This window comes from Bufo bufo, chromosome 6 (assembly GCF_905171765.1).
Source record: "Bufo bufo chromosome 6, aBufBuf1.1, whole genome shotgun sequence".
Classification (NCBI taxonomy): domain Eukaryota; kingdom Metazoa; phylum Chordata; class Amphibia; order Anura; family Bufonidae; genus Bufo; species Bufo bufo.
In genome coordinates this window covers 426,063,213-426,075,804 of record NC_053394.1, presented here as the reverse complement: position 1 = coordinate 426,075,804, position 12,592 = coordinate 426,063,213, and positions in this window count along the sequence as shown.

Sequence of the window (12,592 nt, the reverse complement as noted above, 5' to 3'; positions counted from 1 at the left end):
CTCCTATGTACAAGAATATAACTACTATAATACTGCTCCTATGTACAAGAATATAACTATTATAATACTGCTCCTATGTACAAGAGTATAACTACTATAATACTGCTCCTATGTACAAGAATATAACTACTATAATGCTGCCTCCTATGTACAAGAATATAACTACTATAATACTGCTCCTATGTACAAGAATATAACTACTATAATACTGCTCCTATGTACAAGAATATAACTACTATAATACTGCTCCTATGTACAAGAATATAACTACTATAATACTGCTACTATGTACAAGAATATAACTATTATAATACTGCTCCTATGTACAAGAATATAACTACTATAATACTGCCTCCTATGTACAAGACTATAACTACTATAATACTGCCTCCTATGTACAAGAATATAACTACTATAATACTGCTCCTATGTACAAGAATATTACTACTATAATACTGCCTCCTATGTACAAGAATATAACTACTATAATACTGCTCCTATGTACAAGAATATAACTACTATAATACTGCCTCCTATGTACAAGGATATAACTACTATAATACTGCCTCCTATGTACAAGAAAATAACTACTATAATACTGCCTCCTCTGTACAAGAATAAAACTACTATAATACTGCTCCTATGTACAAGAATATAACTATTATAATAATGCTCCTATGTACAAGAATATAACTACTATAATACTGCCTCCTATGTACAAGAATATAACTACTATAATACTGCTCCTATGTACAAGAATATAACTACTATAATACTGCCTCCTATGTACAAGAATATAACTACTATAATACTGCCTCCTATGTACAAGAATATAACTACTATAATACTGCCTCCTATGTACAAGAATATAACTACTATAATACTGCTCCTATGTACAAGAATATAACTACTATAATACTGCCTCCTATGTACAAGAATATAACTACTATAATACTGCCTCCTATGTACAAGAATATAACTACTATAATACTGCTCCTATGTACAAGAATATAACTATTATAATACTGCTCCTATGTACAAGAGTATAACTACTATAATACTGCTCCTATGTACAAGAATATAACTACTATAATGCTGCCTCCTATGTACAAGAATATAACTACTATAATACTGCTCCTATGTACAAGAATATAACTACTATAATACTGCTCCTATGTACAAGAATATAACTACTATAATACTGCTCCTTTGTACATGAATATAACTACTATTAATACTGCCATCCTATGTACAAGACTATAATATACTATATACTGCCCTCCTATGTACAAGAATATATCTACTATAATACTGCTCCTATGTTCAAGAATATTACTACTATAATACTGCCTCCTATGTACAAGAATATAACTACTATAATACTGCTCCTATGTACAAGAATATTACTACTATAATACTGCCTCCTATGTACAAGGATTTAACTACTATAATCTGCCTCATATTGTACAAGAATAATACACTACTATAATACTGCCTCCTCTGTACAAGATATAACTACTATAATACTGCTCCTATGTACAAGAAATATAACTATTATAATAATGCCTCCTATGTACAAGAATATAACTACTATAATACTGCCTCCTATGTACAAGAATATAACTACTATAATACTGCTCCTATGTACAAGAATATAACTACTATCATACTGCCTCCTATGTACAAGAATATAACTACTATAATACTGCTCCTATGTACAAGAATATAACTATTATAATACTGCTCCTATGTACAAGAGTATAACTACTATAATACTGGCTCCTATGTACAAGAATATAACTACTATAATACTGCCTCCTATGTACAAGAAAATAACTACTATAATACTGCTCTTATGTACAAGAATATAACTACTATAATACTGCCTCCTATGTACAAGAATATAACTACTATATTACTGCTCCTATGTACAAGAATATAACTACTATAATACTGCCTCCTATGTACAAGAATATAACTACTATAATACTGCTCCTATGTACAAGAATATAACTACTATAATACTGCTCCTATGTACAAGAATATAACTACTATAATACTGCTCCTATGTACAAGAATATAACTACTATAATACTGCTCCTATGTACAAGAATATAACTACTATAATACTGCCCCTATGTACAAGAATATAACTACTATAATACTGCCTCCTATGTACAAGAATATAACTACTATAATACTGCTCCTATGTACAAGAATATAACTACTATAATACTGCCTCCTATTGTACAGGAATATAACTGCTATAATACTGCCTCCTATGTACAAGAATATTACTACTTTAATTCTGCTCCTATGTACAAGAATATATCCTACTATAAATTTGCCCCATTAAATACTGGTAGTCTTCTATCCTGGAACATTTTATTGTGGAGTAGTCAGTTACTAGCGAGGTTTCCTCTGTGAACATATACAGTACATTTGTATCTTTCTATAGAGTTCATTAAAGGGAATTTGACATTGAACATGTTCTTAGCTCAGTTAAATCCAGGCAGTGACACAAATTCCTTTTTTTAAATCTGTTTTTATCTTTTGATTGTAGATTTTTTATTCGGTTTCTTGAACATGATTATGGAGGCAGCCATCTTGCCTGAGCTGTTCTTAACAGCTTTTAGAGAGATTAACCAATTGATTGGTCTCATCAACAAGGGGTTGAGAGGCTGTCCCCGCTGCTGAGGAAGCTTGAGGGCCAAACATCCTATCTTGTATCTGGGTAGCTGCTCCTAGTAGCAGCGCAAGTGCAACAGGGGACGGCCGCACCCCAGGGCCCTCTATATGTTGCTCGACCCAGGTGTAGGAATGCTGAGTGGTGTGTTGCGGCCTAAAATGTCTCTTTATGTGTGTCACGGTGCTCCTACCTGGATACCGCTGGACCTCAGGCTTTGGCTCTATAGCAATAAATAGGGGGAATAATTGAGGGATTTGAAGAAATAACTTGAGTCCAGACCTTGAGATGAAGTTCATTGGCGGCTTTACTTGATTAAACGTTTCTCCAAACAGTTTCAGGCTTTGTTTTGGTTCCAGCAGGCTTTAGCATTAAACTGGTAGGCAAACTCAACTCTGCTATAACTGTTTCTCTCTGACTCTGCTGTACTGACAGGCTGGCTATATAACTCAGCTTCTTCTGTATGCTGCACTTCACTTTGTAGTCTGACTCTAGGTTGTGCCAGGTAACTTTCCTCCTGGCTCCTGAGGCTTCAAGCTTTTGCCTCCATGACCAGCAGAGCTTAGGGTGCTCTGGCTGGCGTGGGCACCTCCAGCAGAGACGTGCCCCTACATACGCTTCCCTTAGCAGGGGGTAAGCTAGACTAACTGAAACTTCTGCCCCACCCTTCCTACAGGAAGTAGGACTTGCCACTCTCTTCAGGAGGGGGGTTAGAATGGAATGGTAAGTTTTATTCTAATCTACTACAGCTCTGCTATGTTTGCTGCCACTGCTGTGTGAACCAGGCACATTACTGGTGAACATAACAGTTGCATAACAAAATAGGAATGCACATTATGGAGGAACCTGGAATAATAACAAGATGACATGAGGTTTGACCAATAAAGACAGTAGCAAGGTGCAGAAGTGGTATCACCACTCTGGGGGTGTTTACACTGTTCATGCACCACTGCCTGGAAGAGCAGCGCTTAGGCACACGTTCTGCTCCTGCTCTTGCGCCACTACCCTGAGCAAGGAGCAAGATTTTCAAGGTCAGAAGGCCTGACAACCATGGTGCAGGGGGCACCTTCGCAGCAGTGGGGACAGCCCCTCGCAGGTGAAGAACTCTTGTTGATGAGACCAAATCGATTAGCTTATCTCTAGAGGCTTGCTCAAACAAACTTCTATGGGCAGTTTTCTGGGCATGCTCTGTGACCTGTGCAGAGGTCAGGGCAGAGTAGATAAGCTGTGATATCACCTATTGTGAATGAATGGAGGATCCTTTGTTATCTCTAGGTGATATCTGTCATTGTAATCCCGCCCTTTGATGATAATGAGATGGACTGCTCAAATGTGATCTGTATAGAGCAAGAAGTGGTGCCTATTATAGGCTTAGTGGCCAGTGCAAAAACTGCCGTTTTTTTATGGGGTTTTTTCAAATACATATATGACATGAAAATAAAAATTAAGCACCAAAAATTCTTTAAATATGTTTAAAACATTAACACATGACTTACAGGGGTTTTCCTTGAATAATATTCTACAGTTTTCAAACTGTCACCCAGATCATACTACTTTTGTGATTTCATGTAATTAAAAACTTTAACATAGCCACCGAGTTTTTCAACAAATGTATCTGTTTAGCGCCACCTGCTGTTTGTTTTTTCTTATTTCTTTGTCCAGCTCACTGACAAGGCCGCACATGCTCAGTTTCCTTCTTTAACTGCCTTGTGATAGGGAGAGAACTGCAGCAGAACGGACACACCCCCTGAGCTGCAGAAGAACGGACACACCCCCTGAGCTGCAGCAGAACGGACACACCCCCTGAGCTGCATCAGAAAGGACACACACCCTGAGCTGCAGCAGAACAGACACACACCCTGAGCTGCAGCAGAACGGACACACCCCCTGAGCTGCAGCAGAAAGGACCCCCCCCTGAACTGCAGCAGAAAGGACATGCCCCCTGAGCTGCAGAAGAACGGACACACCCCCTGTGCTGCAGCAGAACGGACACACACCCTGAGCTGCAGCAGAACGGACACACACCCTAAGCTGCAGCAGAACGGACACACACCCTGAGCTGCAGCAGAACGGACACACCCCCTGAGCTGCAGCAGAACGGACACACACCCTGAGCTGCAGCAGAAAGGACACACCCCAGAGATGCAGTAGAAAGGACACACACCCTGAGCTGCAGCAGAACGGACACACCCCCTAAGCTGCAGCAGAAAGGACACCCCCCCTGAGCTGCAGTAGAAAGGACACTCCCCTTGAATCGTCAGCTTGATATAACTCTAGCAGAGCAATGAATGTGGATCCATGTGAGGTACAGGGCTGGTTCTAGCTTTGTTACATAAAGCCTGTGATATATTTTCATTTTTTGTAATATTCATGTGACAATCCCTTTAAACACTAGGTCATTTTCTGATGACACATTCCCTTTAAATTCTCTGTCTCCCCTAGTAACAGGTCATATAGCTCCAGCAATAACCCGCTCTCCTTGTCTGAAGTCTGTAGTCCCGGCGGCCGGGCGGTCTCCTGCTGCCGGCCCCTCTGTCACCAGTGCAGAATAATAGGACTATTGTGATGGATTTAGGGACGGGGCGCGGTGAGGGGCCCCGCTCTTCTTGTGGCTGCACACAGTCATGTACGACCATTGTGTGGAGTCGTATAAATGCTGAGCAGCCACTAGTGGATCCGTGCTGTGCCCTGGGTCGGGGGGAGGGGATCGGGTCTATGTCATTACAGCATAATAAAGCAAAAATTTGTAACTTTCTAATATATGTTGAGCTTCAATTTCTTACTATTTTTAAGATCTGTGCTTGCTGTCAGTGAATAGGAATATTCATAAACGAGGTTTTGCTACAACTGTATCCAGTCCAGACAATACTCTGTGAGCTGAACACGTCTGCAGCACAAAATCTCTCTTCTGTCCTGACAGCTCGTTACAGTGTGTCAGCGCAGCGAAAATGTATCAGTCTGGAGCCTGAACAGAATACGCACAGATGTAGCCCGTGCATTGGGGACCGCAAATTGCAGTCCCCAAGGCACGACACAGCTGACCATCAGCCCTGTGCATGAGCCCTTAGGATAGGTCATCTGTATCTGATTGGAGGGGGCCCAACTCCCGAAACCCCCTTTCAGAGACCCCCTTTAATCTGTCATCTCATTACCTAGTGGTTGTTCTTAGGACGTATTCTACTCCGCCATCTTGAACGTTACCATCTGGTTCACATTTGAGGACTGTCACCTTGGTGCTGTGGATGTCTATTTGTTTCTGTCTGAGATTTCCCAGGAATAGCGCCACTCCTGTCCATAGGTTCTGTCTGGTATTGAAGGGTTAAAGTGAATAAAGCAGAGAAGCCCCTTTTTGTAATTATCAACCTGCCCATGGAAATGCAATAGCTGCACCCCAAAAATTAAGATGCAGAGTCAGCATTAATATCTATGGGGGGGGGGGGGGGGAGAATGGGGGGGGGGGGACACATGGACAAAGCCTTGTCAGTGTATGGCAGTATGGGAGTATTACGTTTCATGCATGGTGTATGCAATGGAGTACTGCTGTACGTGGGGTGGGGTGGGGCTCAGTTTGGGCTTGACTCTGCATTGTAGATCCTCATGGGCCGGCTTATCAATTTTAAGCCCACCCACGAGTATCGTCCCCTGAGGTCCATTTCATACAATAATCCCACAGAAAGCGGGATGATTGGAAGTTTTGCTCTGAGAGCGGTGGGCACCGGGGGCAGTGTCCAGCTTCGAAAGTGAGGTCCGTGGATGTGACCCCTCTCTGTGTAGTCATGTACCACAGGTGACCCCCCATTGCTCATCCTCATACTATTGGTCATGTGTTGTCAGGGGTTGAGGGGGAGATGTCTGATCGGTCACACGCCATCTGCTTGTGTGATTCACCTATGGCTCATGGATTGTGCACGGAGCTGGGAACGCGCCTCATGTGACTCTGGCCCGGGATTCCTACTCTACAGAGCTGCAAACTTGTGGTTTTCCACTTGTTAGTGGTTTGTTATTTCAAAGCGAAGGCAACGAGATAACCGCGCAATTATAACACATCCGTCCTTCGGTGGAAGAAGGGGGGGGGGGGAGACAAAAAGTAGCATTTAAGGGGCCAGCGCAGCTATAGGAATTGCAGAAGGCAGGATTATTATACATGGCACATGGCCCTTTTACAAATTAGCATTTAGGCCAAAAAGCACTCGGTCAGGCCAAAAGGGTCCAAGGAAACATATCCCTATGCCAGGACCAGCAGCACATGCCAGGGACCACTGGGCGCACACGCTTTACCCTTGTCAGGTTTAGGATGACATAAAGAGGGGGCCCATGTGACTCCTAGAGGCCCCCATTGGACCCTGATTGGCACTTTAGGGGTAAATTAGTGGGCACAAATGCCCTCCAAGTCTAGCACTGGCCTCCATATTGTAACTCTCCTGCGGCTGTATAACTACAACTCCCATCATGTCCCAGAATCCTCCTCAGCTTTTGCAAAACTACAGCTACTAAAGAGTCACAGGTTGGAGACCGATGATCGGAAGTCCCTCTTGACAGATTCTTTTGATTGAATCAGCGCTCCCGCTGGCCAGTGTGGGTACTGCACAGCTGGTTTGCATGTTTGTTACTATTAGTACTATTGCTTATTGATATGGCGCTAACTTTAGTAAATGAAAGGTCAGTGTGTCATAGGCTCCAGTGTTTCAGGATTACCCAGGACGTCTCAAGGGAATCATCTTCTCTCAGAAGAGAGGATGGACTATATAAAGAGGCGCACTGTGAGTGCTCGTGTGACTCAGCATTAACATTGTCCGATACTAGTACAATAACGACATCCGACTTACACAGGAGATGTCTTATCAGCATTATGTACGTGTATATAGTACAGCCCGCAGTGCATTATCTGCTAATTATTGCTTTTGTCTATTTCAGATACCAGCTCCCAATAGGATTAGGGTAATCACCAGTTTATCCTGGTGTATCAGCTACTGGAGATATGGAAATCGGTGTAGATACATTGTATTATCCTGTAATGTAATGTATGTACACAGTGACTGCACCAGCAGAATAGTGAGTGCAGCTCTGGAGTATAATACAGGATGTAACTCAGGATCAGTACAGGATAAGTAATGTAATGTATGTGCACAGTGACTCTACCAGCAGAATAGTGAGTGCAGCTCTGGAGTATAATACAGGATGTAACTCAGGGTCAGTACAGGATAAGTAATGTATGTACACAGTGACTGCACCAGCATAATAGTGAGTGCAGCTCTGGAGTATAATACAGGATGTAACTCAGGATCAGTACAGGATAAGTAATGTAATGTTTGTACACAGTGACTGCACCAGCAGAATAGTGAGTGCAGCTCTGGAGTATAATACAGGATGTAACTCAGGGTCAGTACAGGATAAGTAATGTATGTACACAGTGACTGCACCAGCATAATAGTGAGTGCAGCTCTGGAGTATAATACAGGATGTAACTCAGGGTCAGTACAGGATAAGTAATGTATGTACACAGTGACTCCACCAGCAGAATAGTGAGTGCAGCTCTGGAGTATAATACAGGATGTAACTCAGGGTCAGTACAGGATAAGTAATGTATGTACACAGTGACTCCACCAGCAGAATAGTGAGTGCAGCTCTGGAGTATAATACAGGATGTAACTCAGGATCAGTACAGGATAAGTAATGTATGTACACAGTGACTGCACCAGCAGAATAGTGAGTGCAGCTCTGGAGTATAATACAGGATGTAACTCAGGATCAGTACATGATAAGTAATGTAATGTATGTACACAGTGACTGCACCAGCAGAATACTGAGTGCAGCTCTGGAGTATAATACAGGATGTAACTCAGGATCAGTACAGGATAAGTAATGTATGTACACAGTGACTCCACCAGCAGAATAGTGAGTTCAGCTCTGGAGTATAATACAGGATATAACTCAGGATCAGTGCAGGATAAGTAATGTAATGTATGTACACAGTGACTGCACCAGCAGAATACTGAGTGCAGCTCTGGAGTATAATACAGGATGTAACTCAGGATCAGTGCAGGATAAGTAATGTAATGTATGTACACAGTGACTCCACCAGCAGAATAGTGAGTACAGCTCTGCAGTAATACAGGATGTAACTCAGGATCAGTACAGGATAAGTAATGTAATGTATGTACACAGTGACTCCATCAGCAGAATAGTGAGTGCAGCTCTGGAGTATAATACAGGATATTTCTCAGGATCAGTACAGGATAAGTAATGTAATGTATGTACACAGTGACTGCACCAGCAGAATAGTGAGTACAGCTCTGGAGTATAATACAGGATGTAACTCAGGATCAGTACAGGATAAGTAATGTATGTACACAGTGACTCCACCAGCAGAATAGTGGGTGCAGCTCTGGAGTATAATACAGGATGTAACTCAGGATCAGTACAGGATAAGTAATGTAATGTATGTACACAGTGACTCCACCAGCAGAATAGTGAGTGCAGCTCTGGAGTATAATACAGGATGTAACTCAGGATCAGTACAGGATAAGTAATGTATGTACACAGTGACTACACCAGCAGAATAGTGAGTACAGCTCTGGAGTATAATACAGGATGTAACTCAGGATCAGTACAGGATAAGTAATGTAATGTATGTACACAGTGACTCCACCAGCAGAATAGTGAGCGCAGCTCTGGAGTATAATACAGGATGTAACTCAGGATCAGTACAGGATAAGTAATGTAATGTATGTACACAGTGACTGCACCAGCAGAATAGTGAGTACAGCTCTGGAGTATAATACAGGATGTAACTCAGGATCAGTACAGGATAAGTAATGTATGTACACAGTGACTCCACCAGCAGAATAGTGAGTGCAGCTCTGGAGTATAATACAGGATGTAACTCAGGATCAGTGCAGGATAAGTAATGTATGTACACAGTGATTCCACCAGCAGAATAGTGAGTGCAGCTCTGGAGTATAATACAGGATGTAACTCAGGATCAGTACAGGATAAGTAATGTATGTACACAGTGACTCTACCAGCAGAATAGTGAGTGCAGCTCTGCAGTATAATACAGGATGTAACTCAGGATCAGTACAGGATAAGTAATGTATGTACACAGTGACTGCACCAGCAGAATAGTAAGTAAAGCATGTCCCTTTTGCACCTGCAAGGCTTCTATCGATCCTATCTATGTCCATGTATTGTCTATGCCCCATGTTTGGGTCCATTTCCTTTATTAGGATCTTATGAATGTTCTGTAACATTTTGGTGCTGAATACATTGTAGCCGGGGCTCTTACTGTTCTGCTCCGTCACATGACAAATAGTTTCCATTCACCAAAATAACAGCCCAAACAAGAGTGCCAGTCCTATAATAACCGAGACGCCCTATAACTGGCCGTCGGAGCCCTCGTAATCTGTGTGCTAAATTGTGTTGTATTTTCCATCATCCCCGGGGTGACGGCTGGGATGTCTGATGTTGTCACTATCAAAAAGAAACCCCTGCCCCCAATAAAAACGACACCACCAGCTTAGATACACGCAACTATTATATAATGATGTGCAGTAACATTTCTGAATGGGGAATGTGATGCTGTATAGAGGCTAGACCAGACATGAAAGGCTTAGATACACCAGCTCAACAGACTGTATCACACACAAGGCTCAACAGACAGTATCACACATGATAAGTTTAGATACAACAACTCACCAGATAGTATCACAAGTTATAGGTTTAGATATTATGCTCTACACGTGACAGGCTTAGATACACCAGCTCAGCAGGCAGTATCACACATGATAGGCTTGGATACACAGCTCAGCAGGCAGTATCACACATGATAGGATTAGATACACAGCTCAGCAGGCAGTATCGCACATGATAGGATTAGATACACAGCTCACAGGCAGTATCGCACATGATAGGATTAGATACACAGCTCAGCAGACAGTATCACACATGATAGGATTAGATACAAAGCTCAGCAGACAGTATCACACAGGATAGGATTAGATACACAGTTCAGCAGACAGTATCACACAGGATAGGATTAGATACACAGCTCAGCAGACAGTATCACACATGATAGGATTAGATACACAGCTCAGCAGGCAGTATCACACATGATAGGCTTGGATAAAGTCTGAGGTACAATCAGAAGCTCCTGGACCACCATGAAAAAGCTTTAATAGAGAGGCATTACTATTGCGGGGGCACTGAGGGACATTAATACAGTGAGGAGACATCACTATTGTAGGGAGCACTAAGAGAGCATCAATATAGTGAGGGGTAACTAAGGGGCATCACTATTGTGAGGACATCAATATAATGAGGGGGCACTAAGGGAGCATCACTGATGCAGGGGCACTAAGGTGGTATCAATATAGTGAGAGGGCATCACTATTGTGGGAGCACTAGGAGGCCATCAATACAGTGAGGAGATATCACTATTGTGGGTTTACCCATCAATGTAGTGATGAGTAACTAAGGGGCATCACTATTGTGGGGGCATAAAAATAATAAGGGAGCACTAAGGGAGCATCACTATAGCAGGCGCACTAACAGGGCACCAATATAGTGAGGGGGCATCACTATTATGGCGGTATTAAGCGGGCATCAATATAATGAGGAACACTAAGGGGGCATCACTAAAGTGAGAGGGCATTAAGGAGGTATCACTATTGTAGGGGCACTAAGGGGGCATCACCATAGTGAGGAGACTCTAAGGTGCCATCACTATTGTAGGGGCACTAAAGACGCTTCAATATAGTGAGGGGGCATCAAGGGGGCTTCACTGTGTGTATTTTTACTGTGAGGAGGGATCAAAGAGACATCTCTATCCTTAATTTGTGGGGAGGGGGGGGCACCAAGAGGACATCACTACTGTTAAGGGGCACTAAAGGGACAGCCTTACTGTGGAGGGGCACCAAGGAGGCATAACTACTGGGGGGCACTATGGGGCTACAAGTACTCTGAGGGAGCACAAAGGAGACATCACTGTGTGGCGGCACCATTGCTATGTGTTACACAAAGGGGGGCATTATAATGAGGGGGGGGGGGGGGGCACAAAGATACCTTCTCATGTGACAGAGGGACATTTGTGCCCCACAGCCCCAGGTACTTGGGCTGGTGTGAGACTGCTACCCCTGCACCTCTATAGCTATGCCGCCAGCAGACAGCCTCATACATACTAGGCTTAGATACAGCAGCTTGTTAGACAGTATCACACATGATGGGCTTAGATACACCAGTTCGGTGGTACAGAGTCCCTGCTCAGCTAACAAATATGTAAGCGACCTTTAAGAATTCTTTTGTCTGGGCCCGTGAGATCGCTCCATGTCTCGAGTGTATCACAAGGTCTCCTTTACAGCCTGATATATGGACCGTCGTGATCATGTGCAGCTGCCATTATAAAGATCTTTGTGCGTTCGGCCCCCACAGGTTATTCTGGGTGAAATGCAGATTAGGGGGCTGAGTGGTTCCCTTTTATCCGACTTTGGCAGGTGAATATTATGGAACCTGATCTGTGTGCTAAACGCCTGGGCATCAGCTGTAACTGTCCGAAATGTAACCACGAGGCAGAGTTTACCTTAAAAAGACTGCAAAAAGCCCCTTGTTCTCTGCCTGCCTTAAAGAGACCCGGGAGGTCCTGGTGTTCAAAGGTGTTCTCCACCAATCATCAAGCCTGGAGCACAGTAACCGACTGGACACAAGTAGTTGATCCCTTCTACACCCTAGACCCCCAGGGATTTGACCACCAAGACCATCATGATCACCAATGATATAATTATTAACTCGTTTACTACCCCAGACCACCACTGACATAAGTATCAACCCCATTTATGACACAAGACAACCAGGGATAGTGTCATTAACTCTGCTCTACCCCAAACCATCAGAGACGTGACTATTAAACCCTTT